Source organism: Microtus pennsylvanicus, chromosome 9 (genome assembly GCF_037038515.1).
Source record: "Microtus pennsylvanicus isolate mMicPen1 chromosome 9, mMicPen1.hap1, whole genome shotgun sequence".
NCBI classification, from domain to species: Eukaryota; Metazoa; Chordata; class Mammalia; order Rodentia; family Cricetidae; genus Microtus; species Microtus pennsylvanicus.
The window spans coordinates 58,497,527-58,512,607 of NC_134587.1; the positions used below are offsets into that span (position 1 = coordinate 58,497,527).

The window sequence follows — 15,081 nt, forward strand, 5'->3', positions numbered from 1 at the left end:
CACACCTGTGGTCCCTGCACCTGGAGTCTGAGGCACTGCACGGGCACACACCTGTGGTCCCTGCATCTGGAGTCTGAGGCACTGCAGTGGTACACACCTGTGGTCCCTGCATCTGGAGTCTGAGGCACTGCAGTGGTACACACCTGTGGTCCCTGCACCTGGAGTCTGAGGCACTGCAGTGGTACACACCTGTGGTCCCTGCACCTGGAGTCTGAGGCACTGCACGGGCACACACCTGCAGTGACAGTACCCTGTAGTCTGAAGCAGAAGGATCCAAAGGCTAATGCCAGGAAAAGTCTGCATCAAAATCTTTTGGAGACTCTCTGAGCCGAGAAGGCAGCATGTGTCTAGTCCAGAATTCCAATCTTTAACCCTGGGCAGTACTACAGAGGACACAGTAATCTATTTTAAAATCCAGAATGAATGAAGCCATCCATGTTTGGGATGCATTTGACTTTAGAAAGGAATTTATTGTTTGGATCTTTGTGTACAGGTATGGTACATGCTTTGGCGGACGAATGTACTGGTGTGTGTACATTTGTATGCGCATGTTGGTACACACGTATGCAGGTGTATGTACAGGTGTGCACAGGTGTGTGTAGGTCAGAGGTCAGCTTCAAATACCATCCTTCAGGAGCTATTTACCTTGTTTTTTGAGACAGCCTCTCATGGAGAACCTGACTCATGAGATTGGCTGGTCAGTGAGCTTACGGGACCTGCTAGTCTCTGCTTCCTCAGCACTGGAATTTTAAGCCTGTGCCAACAAATCTGACTTTTGTTTTTTTGTTTTTGTTTTTAAGAGTACAATGGTTTTATTTGCCAAAAAGTCCAATTTTAGTCTTTCTTTAAAGCATACAAAGGCCAACTAGTCTTCAGACTCTGAGCCATCGTCATCCTGACTAATCTGAAAATAGTAGAATTCATAGGTCTCCTTGTCAGATGCAACCACACGAAGCCAATCACGGAGATTATTCTTCTTAATGTATTTCTTGGTAAGATATTTCAAATACCTTTGAGAGAACTGTTTCTCAGAAACAACTGTGATTTTATTCTTCAAGCATTCAATGTGAACATTATTTCCAAGATTTCCAGTTTTCCCATTGACTTTAACCTTCTCCTGGAGAAACTGTTCAAAGTTCCCAGAATCAAAAATTCCATCTTCTACCGGATGAGTGAGGTCCAAATGGAGCCTCCAGGTTGACTTCTTAGGCTTCTTGTCTTTCTGCGGTGCCATATTGTCCCACGGGCGTGGGAAGGGACACATCTGAGTTTCTAATGTGCGTTTTGGAGCATGAAGCCTGCTCCTTATTCTTGCTTAGCTTTACTGACAGCTGACTCCCCAGCTCCAAGGGTCACGACCTCAGTTTAGTGCGTGTGGTCAGTTCTCAGGCAGCATGATAACGCTTCCCAATGCGAAAGGCAACGAACGCATGCTACCTTCTAGGAGGAGTTGGGTCGAAATAGATTTAGTGACACCAGTCCTCGGGGAAGGTTTGGGGGCTTCCAAAGCTCACCCCTCTGTAATGACCATTTAATGACACTGCTGACCTAGTTTATAACACATATCACAAAAATAGCACCTGTGACTCCCCGCTCACCTCCCCATGACCATGTTCACAGGAATAACAGGTAAAGTTCACACCCAGGGAGAGGGAATTCCTGTAAAACCTGACCCCTGGGTGCAGGTGATTATGCCACTGAATTAAGAAGAGGCCTCATAAGGCGCCCCTTCTGAGTGGACCTATGAGAAGTCTCCAGAGGAGATGGGTTGGTGAGTCAGTGGGCAGAGGGGAAGAGTCTTCATCAGAGCGGGTGGACACCACTGGAGGTGTCTCAGTTAGGGTGTCTATCGCTTTGATGACACACCATGACCAAAGGCAAGTTGGAGAGGAAGGGATTTATTTGGTTTACATTTCAGCACTGCTGGCTCATGGCTGAAGGAAGTCAGGAGAGGACCTCAAACAGGGCAGGATCCTGGAAGCAGGCGCTGATGCAGAGACCATGGAGCGGAGCTACACACTGGCTTTTCCCTGGCTTGCTCAGCCTGCTTTCTTATAGAACCCAGGTCCAGCAGCCCAGGGATGGCACCACCCACAATGGGCTGGGCCCTCCGCTATTGATCACTAACTGAGAAATTTTCTTATGGCTGGACTTCATGGAGGCATTGCCTCAATTGGGGCTCCTTCCTCCCTGATGGCTCTAGCTTGTGGCAAGTTAGCACACAAAACCAGCCAGTACAACTGACCCGTTGTCAACTGGACACACAAACACATCACTGCCAAGCCACAATTCTTCCTTTCTTATTCATACCCAAGATTTCACATTAAAGTCATAATTTTTTTGAATTTTTAAGACAGAGTTTCTCTGTAGCTTTGGAGCCTGTCCTGGAACTAGCTCTTGTAGACCAGGCTGACCTTGAGCTTACAGAGATCCGCCTGCCTCTGCCTCTCGAGTGCTGGGATTAAAGGTGTGAGCCGTCACCACCCATCTTAAAGTCATAAATAATTTTAAAAGTCCCACAGTCTTTTCAAATTCAAGCACATTAAAACTGCAATCACCTTAAAATATCTAATCTGTTTTAAAAGTTAAAGTCTTTCAGCTGTGGGCTCCTTTAAAAATCAAAGTTAAATTAATTCTTCTCTTCAAGAGAGAAGAACCAGGGCACAGTCACAATCTGAACCGAGCAAAACCAACTCCAACAGTGTCAATAACTCAATGTTCGTTTATCTGAGATTTACTCACCATCTTCTGGACTCCTGCAAAGGACTTGGGTCCCTTCTCCAGCTCCGCCATCTGCAGCACACACAGCTTTTTTTTGTTGTTGTTTTTGTTTCTTTTATTTATTCATTTATTAAGGATTTCTGCCTCCTCCCCGCCACCGCCTCCCATTTCCCTCCTCCTCCCCCGATCAAGTCACCCTCCCTCATCTGCTTGCAACAGCACACACAGCTTTTCCTCCAGGCTCCGGATGAGGCCACTCCACTGTGCTGTTCTTGGTGGCCATCCCGTGGTACTGGCTTCTCCAAAACGCTGGGTCTCTGCTGCCACTGGGCTGCACTTTCACCAATAACCTCTTTAGATTCCTCATGGTGCCAAGGTTCAACTTCTTTACGTGATCCCTTCAGTCCTGGGCCTTCAACTATCACGGAGGCCGCATGTTCATTAACGGCCTCTCCTGACCTCTCACAGTGCTAAGTCCCAGCTGCTCTCCATGATCCCTTCATTGACTTCAAAACCAGTACCACGTGGGGATGCTTCCACATTACCAAGTCCAGCTGCCCGCACAAGGTACAGCCTTGGCTGCTTCAGGAACACAGTTCCCCTGTGCTCTCGGGAAACACATCCCAGAAGACTTCACCTCAGTGATGTTGGTCTCTTCTTAATCACCACTAATTTCTTAGCTCCGGCTGACCAGCATCCATTATCCCAGCAAAGCAAAATTCTGCTTCAGTAGTTCTAGTATCTTGTTAATCACAGCTGATTCTTCAGCCCCAGCTAACCTGACCCTCAGGATCTTAATTCAAATTAACAAATGGCCCCGACAGAGTCTTTAAACTTCCCTCTGAAACTCTGCAAGGCAGGCCTCCATCCTCTGCACTGCTCTCAACCTCCTTATCTTCCGGATACCTGCAGAGCTCTTAACACCCAATGGTTCTTGGAGTCCAACCTTCCCAATTCCTTCAAACACAGGTCTGTCACAGCAATACCCGCTACGTTGGTACCAATTTGTCTTGGTTAGGGTTTCTAATGCTAAGATGAAACACCATGACTAAAAAGCAAGCCGGGGAGGAAAGAGTTTCTTTGACTTACACTTCAACATTGCTTTGAAGGAAGTCAGGCCAGGAGGAACTCAAACAGGGCAGGAACCTGGAGGCAGGAGCTGATGCAGAAGCCATGGAGAGGTGCTGCTTACTGGCTTGCTTCCTATGGCTTGATCAGCCCACCTTCTTATAGAACCCAGGACTGGCAGCCAAGGGATGACACCGCCCACCATGGGCTGGGCCCTCCCCCATTGGTCACTAATTGAGAAAATGTCTTACAACTGCATCTCCTCAGCTGAGGCTCCTTCCGCTCTGATGACTCTAGCTTGGGTCCAGTTGACACACAAAACCAACCAGTACAGGAGGGTAAGACACAAAGCCAGGAAAGAGGGTTTCTTCTTCCTGCAGCTGAGATGCCTGTATACTGTTCATGCCTCTAACTCACAGGCTTGCAGAATGAGCCCGCGTCCATCCACAGTGAGCCTGAGCCCTTCCACTGGTGGCCCAGAATCCCCAGCTCGCAGAGGGTCCTAGGTGGGATTCCTTTCCTCCATAACTGCATGGGTCAGCCTCCACTCCCTGGACAAATATGTTCACCTGCCTGTGTGTCTACCTATCTACCTGTGATCTATCTAACCTGTCTGTTTATCACCCATCCATCCATCATCTATCTGATTGCTCCATCCCTTATCTATCTACCTACCTGTCTGTCATCTCTCAGTCATCTACCTGACCCATTCATCCGTCCATCCTTCTATGATGTCCCTCCATTTCCACAGGTCTATCCATCTGGGAGGTCTTCTCTCTTCTCTCTCTCTCTCTCTCTCCCTCTTTCTCTCAAACACCAACTCTTTCCTCTTTCTAGCAGAGAAAGCCTAAGGCTGCTCAGCCTTTGGTGAAGGTCACTAAGAGACCAGACATGTTTCCACACAGCACCCTAGTTCTGTATATGTGGACCTTGTATTAAGATAGTGCAGTGCTCAGATAGTGATAGCCACTGCACATCTGGTATCCTAGTGACAACCAATTCATGCAATAAACGGTTTCATGGTTGAGTATTATATTGAGATATTTATTTTCAAGTCTGATATATGTCAAATCAAGATTTTCATTCAAATTCCTTTTTAGTTCTGTGTTTATTTGAAATATTGGGTAGGCCTGATAGATAGCCATAATGTCTTCCACAAGCTTGTGTTTGAAAACTGGGTCCCCAGCTCATAACACTGTGTTGGGGAGTCAGGGAACCTTTAGGAGGCAGAACCTAGTGGGAGAAGCTGGCTCTCTGGTGGGTGGAACTTGAGTTGATTGTCACAAGTGATTGACACAGTGTCTATCAGATCATAGCACCGACTGTTGCCTGTTACCTTAAAGCCAGCACCTATGTGCCCTGGCGTCCACCTCTTGTCCTGTCTGCTTTCCACCCAGATGCTTCAGATCCTGGGAACAGCTCTGCCTTTGAAGTAGGAAAGCTGTAGATTTCTATAGCATGAGCCATGGGCTCAGTGGCATCAGTGACAACAAGCCACTCTCCATCTAAAAGGAAGATGTGCTGAGTCTCTGGTTAAAAGTCTACCTAAATTGACAGCTCTCCAAGAACACACGAGAATTTGGTAAAGACAGAATCTTCCCTTGGGTTTAAAATCAAACTCTATCATCTCTTTCCTGAAAATTGCCTGAGAGATGCCAGAGAGATCATGGGCATGCTGAGTCTTCTCTCCTCGTTTCTCAGTTCATGTTCATGTATCCATACATTGTGTGTGACCATGCATAGGTGTATGTGTGTGTGTGTGTGTAATGTGTGTGTGTATGTGTGTGTAGTGTGTGTACTGTGGTGTTTATGTGTCTATGTATATAAGTACAGTGTGTGAGAATGTGTTATGGATATGTGTGTATGTGCATGTGCCTGTGTGAGTGCCTGTGTGCATGAAGCATGAGTGTGTGCATGTATGAGCATATGCACATGTAAAAAATATATAAACTTAGGGGTGGTTCTGCCTCTCTAGGGAACTCCTAACACACATGAAAAGGTGGGGAGCATAGCCAGCTAAACTGTCCTCTTCTGTATTACTAACAGGAGACTGAGCTCAAGCGCTTTGGTGCCTATCTGAGTTAATGCATTCTTAGTAGGCACTGTGCGCAGCACCAGGTATAAGAACATATAACAAGCGGCTCCCCATCCACCTCTCCCCACCAAAGTTTCACCTCCACCTGCTTCCTGTCTTTCTGTCTCTAGTCCTAACCTATCACATGCCAAAGTGCTGACTGGCGGTGCCCAGACATGAGAACAAACACTTAGTCATCAGGAGAGGTGTCTGAAGGAACTAAGTCCTAAATACTGAGTACTGAGGTATATACACAAATCCCATTCTCATTTTTTTTAAAAAATACCCCCATTGCAGTCCATTAGTGATGCCCATCTGTGGACCAGGCTGCTGTGGGCTTGTTTCTCTATCCGTGTTCTGCAGCAGGCAGCTCTGAGACAGTTCAGATAGGGTAGATCTTGATCACCTCTTAGGGATGGAGCACACTGCCCCACTTAACTCTCCCTAGGTATCTTTTCTAATAGTCTCGGAGTGGACATCATATACCTGACAGGGGCCCTGGTGGTCACAACACAGCCCCAGCGTCCTCTTAAATAAGCCCAGCCCTATCGCATATGAACAAGTGATTTTCCCTTCCTTAGGGATGGAACAAGGCTCCTGGATGGAAACCACACAGCGAAGACGGGCAACAAAGCCAGGATGGAAAGGTGGTTTGACCAGAGGGAAGGCCAATTGGACCATCAGTTGCAAGAGAGCAAAAGCTCACGGAGGCCTCCTCTGTGACTTCTCTCCTTTGTGGATGTCCTCTGCCCGTGTGTGACCTGCGGTCCTGGCTTTGAGTGCACTCCATTTGCTCTCCCAGCATGGACATCACGGTTGATAGACCATGCTTCACCCCCGAACCAAATCAAATGGGTGGGGGCGGGGGAGTTAGATTTGCTGCCTGCACTGTAGAACCAGAGTCACCATGAAAACCTAAGGCCTGCAAATACTGGCTGTGACATGCCCAAGGGACACCCGTTCCATGCTTGCTCTACACTGAGCTGTCAGGTGCTTCCCCCGACAGATGCGGCCACACCCAGCCACACCTGTCCCATGCATGCCCCAGAGTCCGTACCATCGCCTTTCCTGTGCCTGAAGCTGGGAGACCTATAAGTCTCACCTAACCTGAACAGGATTCAACCATGGGTGTGTGAACTAGAAACAAAGATGTGTGACGTTTCCGACACCGGGTGTTGGTTTGGGATGACTCCAGCCCAAACGGAAGGCTGCTTCCTGGGTAATCAGGTCTGGAAACGGTAATCTACCATTCATAAGTCACCGGTCTGTATTTCTGTAATGGCCTGTTTAGGAGGGGAGGGCCCATGCAGTTCTTCTCAGCACCTGGATCCCCTTCAACAACAACAAGCGCTAGCCTTTACCTTCTCGTCTCAGTGGCCAGCATCAAAGGAGGCAGACGTCCAGAATGTCAGCAGCCCAGGTAAGATTTCCTGTCCCTGTGTGAGCCTGTGCTGGTCAAACCAAGGCTGCCTCCTGGCCTGCATCTCAGGTCTGGTTTGGGTGGAAACTGGAGCATGCCCTTCTGCAAATGTCAGGCTAGGGACACTGAGTTCTTCCCCACAATTAATGGATGGGGGCGTGGTAAAGTTAGAGTGGAAAGGAACACCACACTGGAACGACTTCCCTGGCCAGGACTTTCTTCCGCTGTCGCTTGCTGAGAAACGCACGGGAGGAACCCTAAAAACAGAGCCACCATCCAGATGGCAGTAGGGGACGTGGGTTTCCATTGGGATGCACAGCCCAGGGTGTGGTTCTGAGAGGTAGCGTGCAGACAGCATGTGCCGCTGGCCAGGTTGACCTGCTTAGCAGGGGAGGAAGGAGGAAACAGGAGAGGCTCTCCTGCTGCTGCTTTATGTATTCTTAACATAAAATTCGTTTATTAAAAATTAAAATCAAGAAACCACATAAAAAGTTATTCTATTATTTGAGGATTCAGGGAATCTGAACCATATTGATCCCCATCCCTTCAACTTCTTCCTTCCACATCTTCTGTCTTCCGTTAAAGACAGAAAACGAAAACCAAAACCACTCACTCCAATTAGTACCACCCATATGTGCAGGGACGTGGCGCTGTATGGAATATGGGCATCCCACTGGAGCTTACACTCCTGACAAAAGCTCTCCAGCAGCTGCCAGGGGCTCCACAGCTATAAATCCCTCCACATCTCTGCTGCCTGGCTTGATCTCGTGTGCAGGCAACAGCAGCTGCTCTGAGTTCAGAGTTCACTGGCCACGTTATGACCAGAAGACGCTGTTCTGCCCCCTCTTCTCATACTGTTCCCGGAGTCTTCAAGGGGAGGGCAGTGATGCAGATGCCCCATGAGGAGCTGAGCACTCCCCGTCACTTATTCTCTGCACTTTGGCCAGTCATGAGGTCTTTGGAAGAACCAGCATTATTTTTGGAGAAAACTGAGTGTCCCAGCTTCTTTTCATGTCTCTCCAACCTTCCTCTTCGGCTGACTCCTGGAAGATACGGTGGCTGTCCAATGCGGTCCCTGCCGCAACACCTGCACACTGCACAGATAAGAGGCCACGATGAGCACAGGTCACACAGAGCTGAGCTGGCACCTTTGCTGCTCACTTGTTCGTGGTTTATTATTGTTTATTATTATTATTACATTTAACTTTCTTTTGGGTTTTCCTGCAAGGTAAAGCAGAGTCCATATTTCATTCATTCAGGGTGACTCTTCCCCCTCCACCCAAAGTCACTCACTGACATGAATGCAGCCCAGGTATGCAGGTGCAGTCCCCAAAATCTAACAAACTTAGACTATCTTGTTTTAAGAAAAAAGAAAAAAGTGAGTTATACTCTTGATAGTTGAGAAGGACTTGTAAGGCAACAGCATCTTTTATTTCATGGAAAAAAAAAGATCGGCATATTTAGTCCATTAAACTGACCATGTTTGGGCATAGGCAGAATGTCTCCCCAACACAGACCCAAAGTCTGTATAGGAACAGTCGTAATGAAGAGCATGAACGCGTGTGCCCTGAGTTGAGCATGTCATAATCTCCATGTGAGCGTTTGAAAGCAGGTGAAATCTCTTTCTGTTCCCAAGGCTGACGTCAGGCACACACACGCACTCTCATTTCACACATATGGAGGAGGAGTAAGAGCGCGGAGGAACACCACAATGCTGTGCTTTCCTGAAGTAAGATCCAGCCCCTTGGTCTATAAAACAACGGTAGTGGTCTATGACTCCCCGGGTCAGAGGGCAGGGTGCCCCCTCCCAGGCTCAGGCTTACCTGGGCCACACTGTGACCCAGGTCTCACCTGTTCCTCTACGTACACATTCCGTTCTCTGTTTCTCTGTTTAATGATTCTCAAAATTTCCTCCCGTCATCTTTTTAAAAAGTAAGCCTTTACGAGCAAAGAGTCCGCACAGAAGGGCATCAAGTCAGTCCTGCCCATCCGAGGATCCTGTCCCCTCCAGAGCCGACCATTCTTCCTGCTACACCTGGGTTCATGGTGTCTGGACAGCCCAGCCTGCCTCCTGGGTGGCCAGCCGAAGCCACTGCATTCCACCTGCTGAGTGCATCGCTCCGTAGACCTACAGAAAGGACCACTTACAAAAGAGTGTCACACCCAGGACCTGGTGTACCTCTGGCTGCTCGATGTTGGTGACAGCACACAGAATGGTCCCATCCAGCGTCCTTCAAAGCTAAGGCCGTTGTGACCTAGTGAGATTTGCTTGTAAACACTCAAGGCGGGATTTGGATTTTATGGGATAAGCAATAGTAAATTCTTTTAATTTTTAAAAATTTAGAATTAAAATAATCTTAGTTTTCATATTGGACTGGCAGGGTAATTTCCAGACTCGCCTGTGTGGTCACACACACACACACACACACACACACCTGTGTGGTCACACACACACACACACATGCACACACATACTCACACTTGCATGGTCACACACACACATGCACACATACTCACACATGCACACACACACATGCACGCATGCACACACACTCACACATGCACACACACACTCACACATGCGCACATGCACACACACTCTCATACACACACGTGTGTGCACACACTTACACACACCTGTGTTGTCACACACACACATATACGTACACATGGGCTGACTAATGCTTTCTACCCCTCAGGGAAAGGATCTGGAAAAAGAAAATTCAAGTAAAAAAGTTTATGTGTAAGCAAATAAAACGCAAGTCGTTACTATTGCTATTATTTTGCAGTACAGAGTTCGAAATTGGAGCCTTTCCCACGAACAGTCTGCCCCAGCCCTCTTTCGACTTTGGCATGTTTTCTAAGTTGTACAGGCCGCCTTTGAACTCACTCTGCACCTCTGACTGAATTCGAGCCCCTGATCCTCTTACTTCCCAACCCCAGCAACCTGTCCCAGCTGTGCAAGAAGATGTGTGACAGGCTGCAGTTAGCACCAGGGAGGAGCCAAAGGCTAAGCCCCAAGCTCCTAAGTGTCACCTTTAGGTTCTCCAAAAGAGGGAGCCTGAAGGAGGAGCTACATCTGATGGTGGAGGAATCGGGGGAATGTTCCCAAGAATTAAGAGTGTCCCTGTACTATGAGTGACTTTGATTTTCCAAAGGAGATTGATTGTATAGTCTAAAGCCGGGAGAGCAAAGCCCACCACAGGCAGAATGTCTGTATGAACGACGTCTTCTTGGAGGATGGTTTGTCTGCTCACTGTGGCTTCTGGCTGCTTTTCCTCAAGGGCAGCCCCAGTCAGAGGCCCAGCCAGAAGTCCTGACTCTGAACCTTTGCAGGAAGAGCTGGTGTGTGTGGATGTCTCAGGCACATGGTGGGCAGTCCCGCTGTGGGCAGCAAAGGTATGCAGGCTGGCAGAGGAGGACATGTATGATCCACTTCCCAGGGGTTGGGAAAGCCAGTGAACAGGACAGAGTGGACAGAGAGCAGACAAAGATGAAAGAGTAATTGTGGGAGGCAGAGACCAAGTGGCAAAGTATCTAGAAGGCGATTGGAGGACTGCTGAGGACAGGAGGAAGGCTTCAGAGGGGACCAGGATGACAGTCCCAGGGCACATTTCTCATCCAGCTGTAGAAGAAGCAGGCAGACAGTACCTGAGGCATTCAGCCACTCTGGGTTTTGCTGAGTGCCGTTCCTGTGTAACAATGTGAGAAGAGAAGGGTCTCTGAAATACTGCCACAGGTCCTCCACTCTGAGAGCTGAAGTTACAAAGATAAAAGACGGCAAAGGACTTTGTAGCCAAGAGAACAAAGCAGAGCCGAAAGGTGCAACAGAATGCAAGAAAGGTTCTAGAAACTGACCTTAACTGGGCTTGAATCTAGTCTTTGTCTTTACCTCCTGGGGCTTTGATTTGCTGTGTTGTGTGTAAAATGGTGACTGTGAGCACCACAGGAAGTCAATTCACTCAAGGATGCCAGGATCCTGCTCCATCTACAGCAAGAGCTGATGGCACCCTTATTCCCAGCACCGTTATCAACCAGAAAAATAAAAGCATGGCTGGTGAACATTTAAGACGGGAAACATGAGTTTAGAAGAAGAGTAAGTCACAAGCTTGATTAACAGTATATGATAAACACACACAGAGAGAGAAGCAGCAGAGAGAGGGAGGGAGGGAGGGAGGGAGGAAGAGAGCGAGATCTCTTTAAAAAATAAATTCAAAATGATAACATTTAACCATCTGGCTTAAATGTTAAATGTAAAAACAATGGTGAAAAGAGAGATGAACTTGGGACAGATGAAAGTGTGGCCAACACACTAGCTGAAGAGCAGACAAGGAGGATCCTTCAGAACCTTGTCCTCTTACGTGGGTTGAGACAGTGGCACATTCATAGGGTTGGTCACAGGGGATACGTTTCTGAACAGTAGCGACCTCTGATGGCCCAAGCTTTCTGAAGGAGGGTATCTTGTCACAGTAGTCTTGCTGGACCCGAACCTGTGCTTGGTGACTTTAACTCTGACACCTCTCAGGCAGGGGTCCTCTCCCACAGAGTTTTGCAGCAGATGCTATGGAGCTGAACACTGTATGGTGAGAGAATCACAGAGCGGATGGTGTGAAATCCTTTCAAGGCCATGGGTTTGGTCTCCAGGCTCCAAAGCATAGCTAGGAGAGAGGCCAAGCCAGCCATGAGAAGGCAAGGCCAGGGTCTGGGTGAGCTACACAGCACATGGAGCCCAGCAGAGACACCTGTGTCCCACAAGGCAGTCATAATAGGAAACACTGAGGAGAGCCTCATTCACACACTCGAAGCCCTGAAGAAAGGAAAGAGTGCAGATCTGAGATTTCTTGTAATTGTTGTTCTGAATTACAAAGAAAGGCTGTGTTCAGAAGACATATGGCTGGCATGATGTACCTTCTGTCCCGTCGGTCCTTTTCCTTCCTGGTCTCCAGTGATGCCCCTGGCCCTGCATGACTTTAATATTCTGGGTCTACCTGCTGTGTTATTTTGTTGCTGACATATGGCTCTATTACAAAGAAGAGGAAGGAGTATTAGGGAAAGAACAGGAGAGACTCCAACTTCTTTCTAATGTGTGTGTGTGTGTGTGTGTGTGTGCGCGCACACACGCGCGCGCACACACACACACATGCACATGGGTGTCCAAGGATTCCAGAATAGGGCATCAAACCTCCTGGAGCTGGAGTTACAGGAAATTGAAAGTTACCCTGCGTGGGTGTTGGGAACCAAAGTCCAGTCCCTTGTAAAAGCAGTACATCCTCTTAGCCTCTGACCCAGCTCTGTAGCCCAATTCTGACTTTTGTCTGTTTAGTGGCCAGGCTCAGGAGCCTCTCTGCAGCATCTGTGTTGATCTATGACCGTTGAGCACACCAGTCGGGATATGTCCAATTCATTCTCATTTTTAGGATAATTTGCCTCAGTTCCTGAGGTCTCGCCTGCCTCTGACTGGTCCATAAGCTTCATTTCAACAAGAACTGCCCGGCTTCATACTCTCCTTCCACACAAGAACCCCGCCAACGCTGCCTGTGCCTTAAACTCAGACCCTAGGGAAGAAAACGATTTCTCACAGTGCTTGGAAAGCAAAATCCTCAATAGAATCTCAAAAGTGCTGGGAAAGATTTGGATAATCTTCCAACTTGGCCACTTGGCGATCACATGCACCGATCCACACACCAGCCAAATGCAGGCCGGTGTCTTTGTGTTGTGTTTTGTTTTTTATATAGCCACATGTTTATTCGTAGGCATCTCCGAAAACACAGCAAATGGTTTTGCTTTGTTTTATTTGTTTGTTTTCTTTCTTTCTTTTTTGTTGTTGTTGTTCTTTTTTTGTTTTTGTTTTTCGAGACAGGGTTTCTCTGTAACTCCGGAGCCTGTCCTGGAACTAGCTCTTGTAGACCAGGCTAGCCTCGAACTCACAGAGCTCCCCCTGTCTCTGATTCCCGAGTGCTGGGATTAAAGGCATGTGCCACCACTGCCCAGATACTCTCAAGGCTTCATAGTCTTCCTGACCCAGTGAGTGTCATAGCTAGCTGCTCTCTTAGAGAAAGAGAAACTAGAAATGAGGGAAAGGGAGGGGGGGATGCAGTATTCCAACACCGTGGCTTCTGGGGATGAACCTGCATGAAATATCTACTAAACAGAAATAGTAACAGATAAACATGGGGAGCTAAACATACATTTTAATTATGATACAAGCATGTCCCCAGGTCCAAGGTATCAGGCAGGATTCCCTACTCATCAACGTGATCAACGAGAACCCCTCAAAAGTAGAAGCCTCCCAGATACTGTCTACTGCTGACCCAAGTTTGAAGGACGTGGTTTCTTTCCATGTTCTCTGTGTTCTTCTATGAGGCTGTTTATCAGATGTATGGGACATTTTTTGTTTATGATGGCTGATGGTTAACCATTCACCAAGGACGGGAGTCCTTTGTACCTATTATTGTCAAGCATTTGTTTGGACTGCCTCTGACCCTTGGTACCTGAGGGGCCTAACTGGAGCCTTGAAAACAGCCCATTGAGAGAGAGTATCTGGGTGTCTGCTGGAGCCCTTCTGTCTGTCGCCACCACCTCTTACCATATGGGAGGGGTTGGGGGTGGAGGTAGTACCAAAACTAAAGTCTCAATCATAAGAGCAAGCTCATTGTCACTCAAGTAAGCAGAACCATCCTGGGTTATATGGATATAGTCCAGAGAGAAATTGTACATTTTTTTAGAAGTGGATATGCCTTTTGGGATCGGAGAGTGGCAGGAACAGCATACAGAACAGACAGCCCAGCCACGTTCCTCTGAACACTGCATGTGGCAACCAAAGTCCTTCCTCCCAGAGCAGTTCAGGGGAGTATGTCCATACGTCTGATTATTCGGTGACCAAGGCGCCTCAGCTTCCAAAACATAGGCAGATCCGAGGAAGAGACCTGGGAAGTCACCACACCTGGTTTAATCATTCACCGGGGAGGCTCCTCTTAGATGAGCAATTGACTCGGTTGTAATCTCTCCTCGCCGGCTCATTCAGTCAACAGACATTTATTGCAAGGTTACCATGTGTGGAGTACCTTGCAACTCTCAATCAGAGAACTCACTGATCTTCCAGGACTCATAACCCAGCCCCTGACACACACACACACACACACCACACACATTAGCTTCAAAACAAAGCTGTAAATGGGCTGGCCGCATGTCCAGGACAGATGATAAGTGTGAAGAGGGCAACGCAGGGTTATAACCGCGTAGGGTTCAGAAGCCCTGTCATGAATGAAGCCATATCACCGCTCGGGTCAACAAACGCATAGGAAGACTTTGAAGTGCTCATAACACCCAGAAGAAGATAGAGAAGGTAAAGCCCCAGAAAGAAGGTTAGCTTAGAGAATTTTGCCACGTTAGAAGCATCAAGAGCAGGATTCGTGGTCTCGGGGTCGAGAAGGTGGGTGATGAAGTTCTCGTTCGCTGAAAGTTGTGGTGAAGAGTCTAAAGATGGGGGAAGATGCTGCTCGCCAATCAAATCTGAAGTAGGTGGACTCCGGGTAGAGAATGTATTTTCTATCTGTAAGACAACGTTGAGAGTCACCCGCTTTGTGACATAGTCCTATCCTTCTCGATTAAGAACATTGCTATATTGTCACCTCGTGCTGATCTCAGAGTGTATGAATCTATATAAAAACACAACCCAAGCATTTCCACAGCCTTCAGACAGCCACAGGTTTAACTAAAGCGTTTGTCCACTCAGCTCCTCAAGCCTTTGGCTTTGTCAAAGACTTTGATGCGGCAGCCTTGACTGTAACCCATGTCA

At 47.8% G+C, this 15,081-nt stretch overlaps 1 pseudogene; it reads right to left on the bottom strand.

Moving 5' to 3' along the window:
• Positions 1-865: 865 nt before the first annotated feature.
• On the bottom strand, positions 866-1,234 carry LOC142856847 (ribosomal protein eL22-like 1 pseudogene; annotated as a pseudogene).
• Between the last annotated feature and the right edge of the window lie 13,847 nt (positions 1,235-15,081).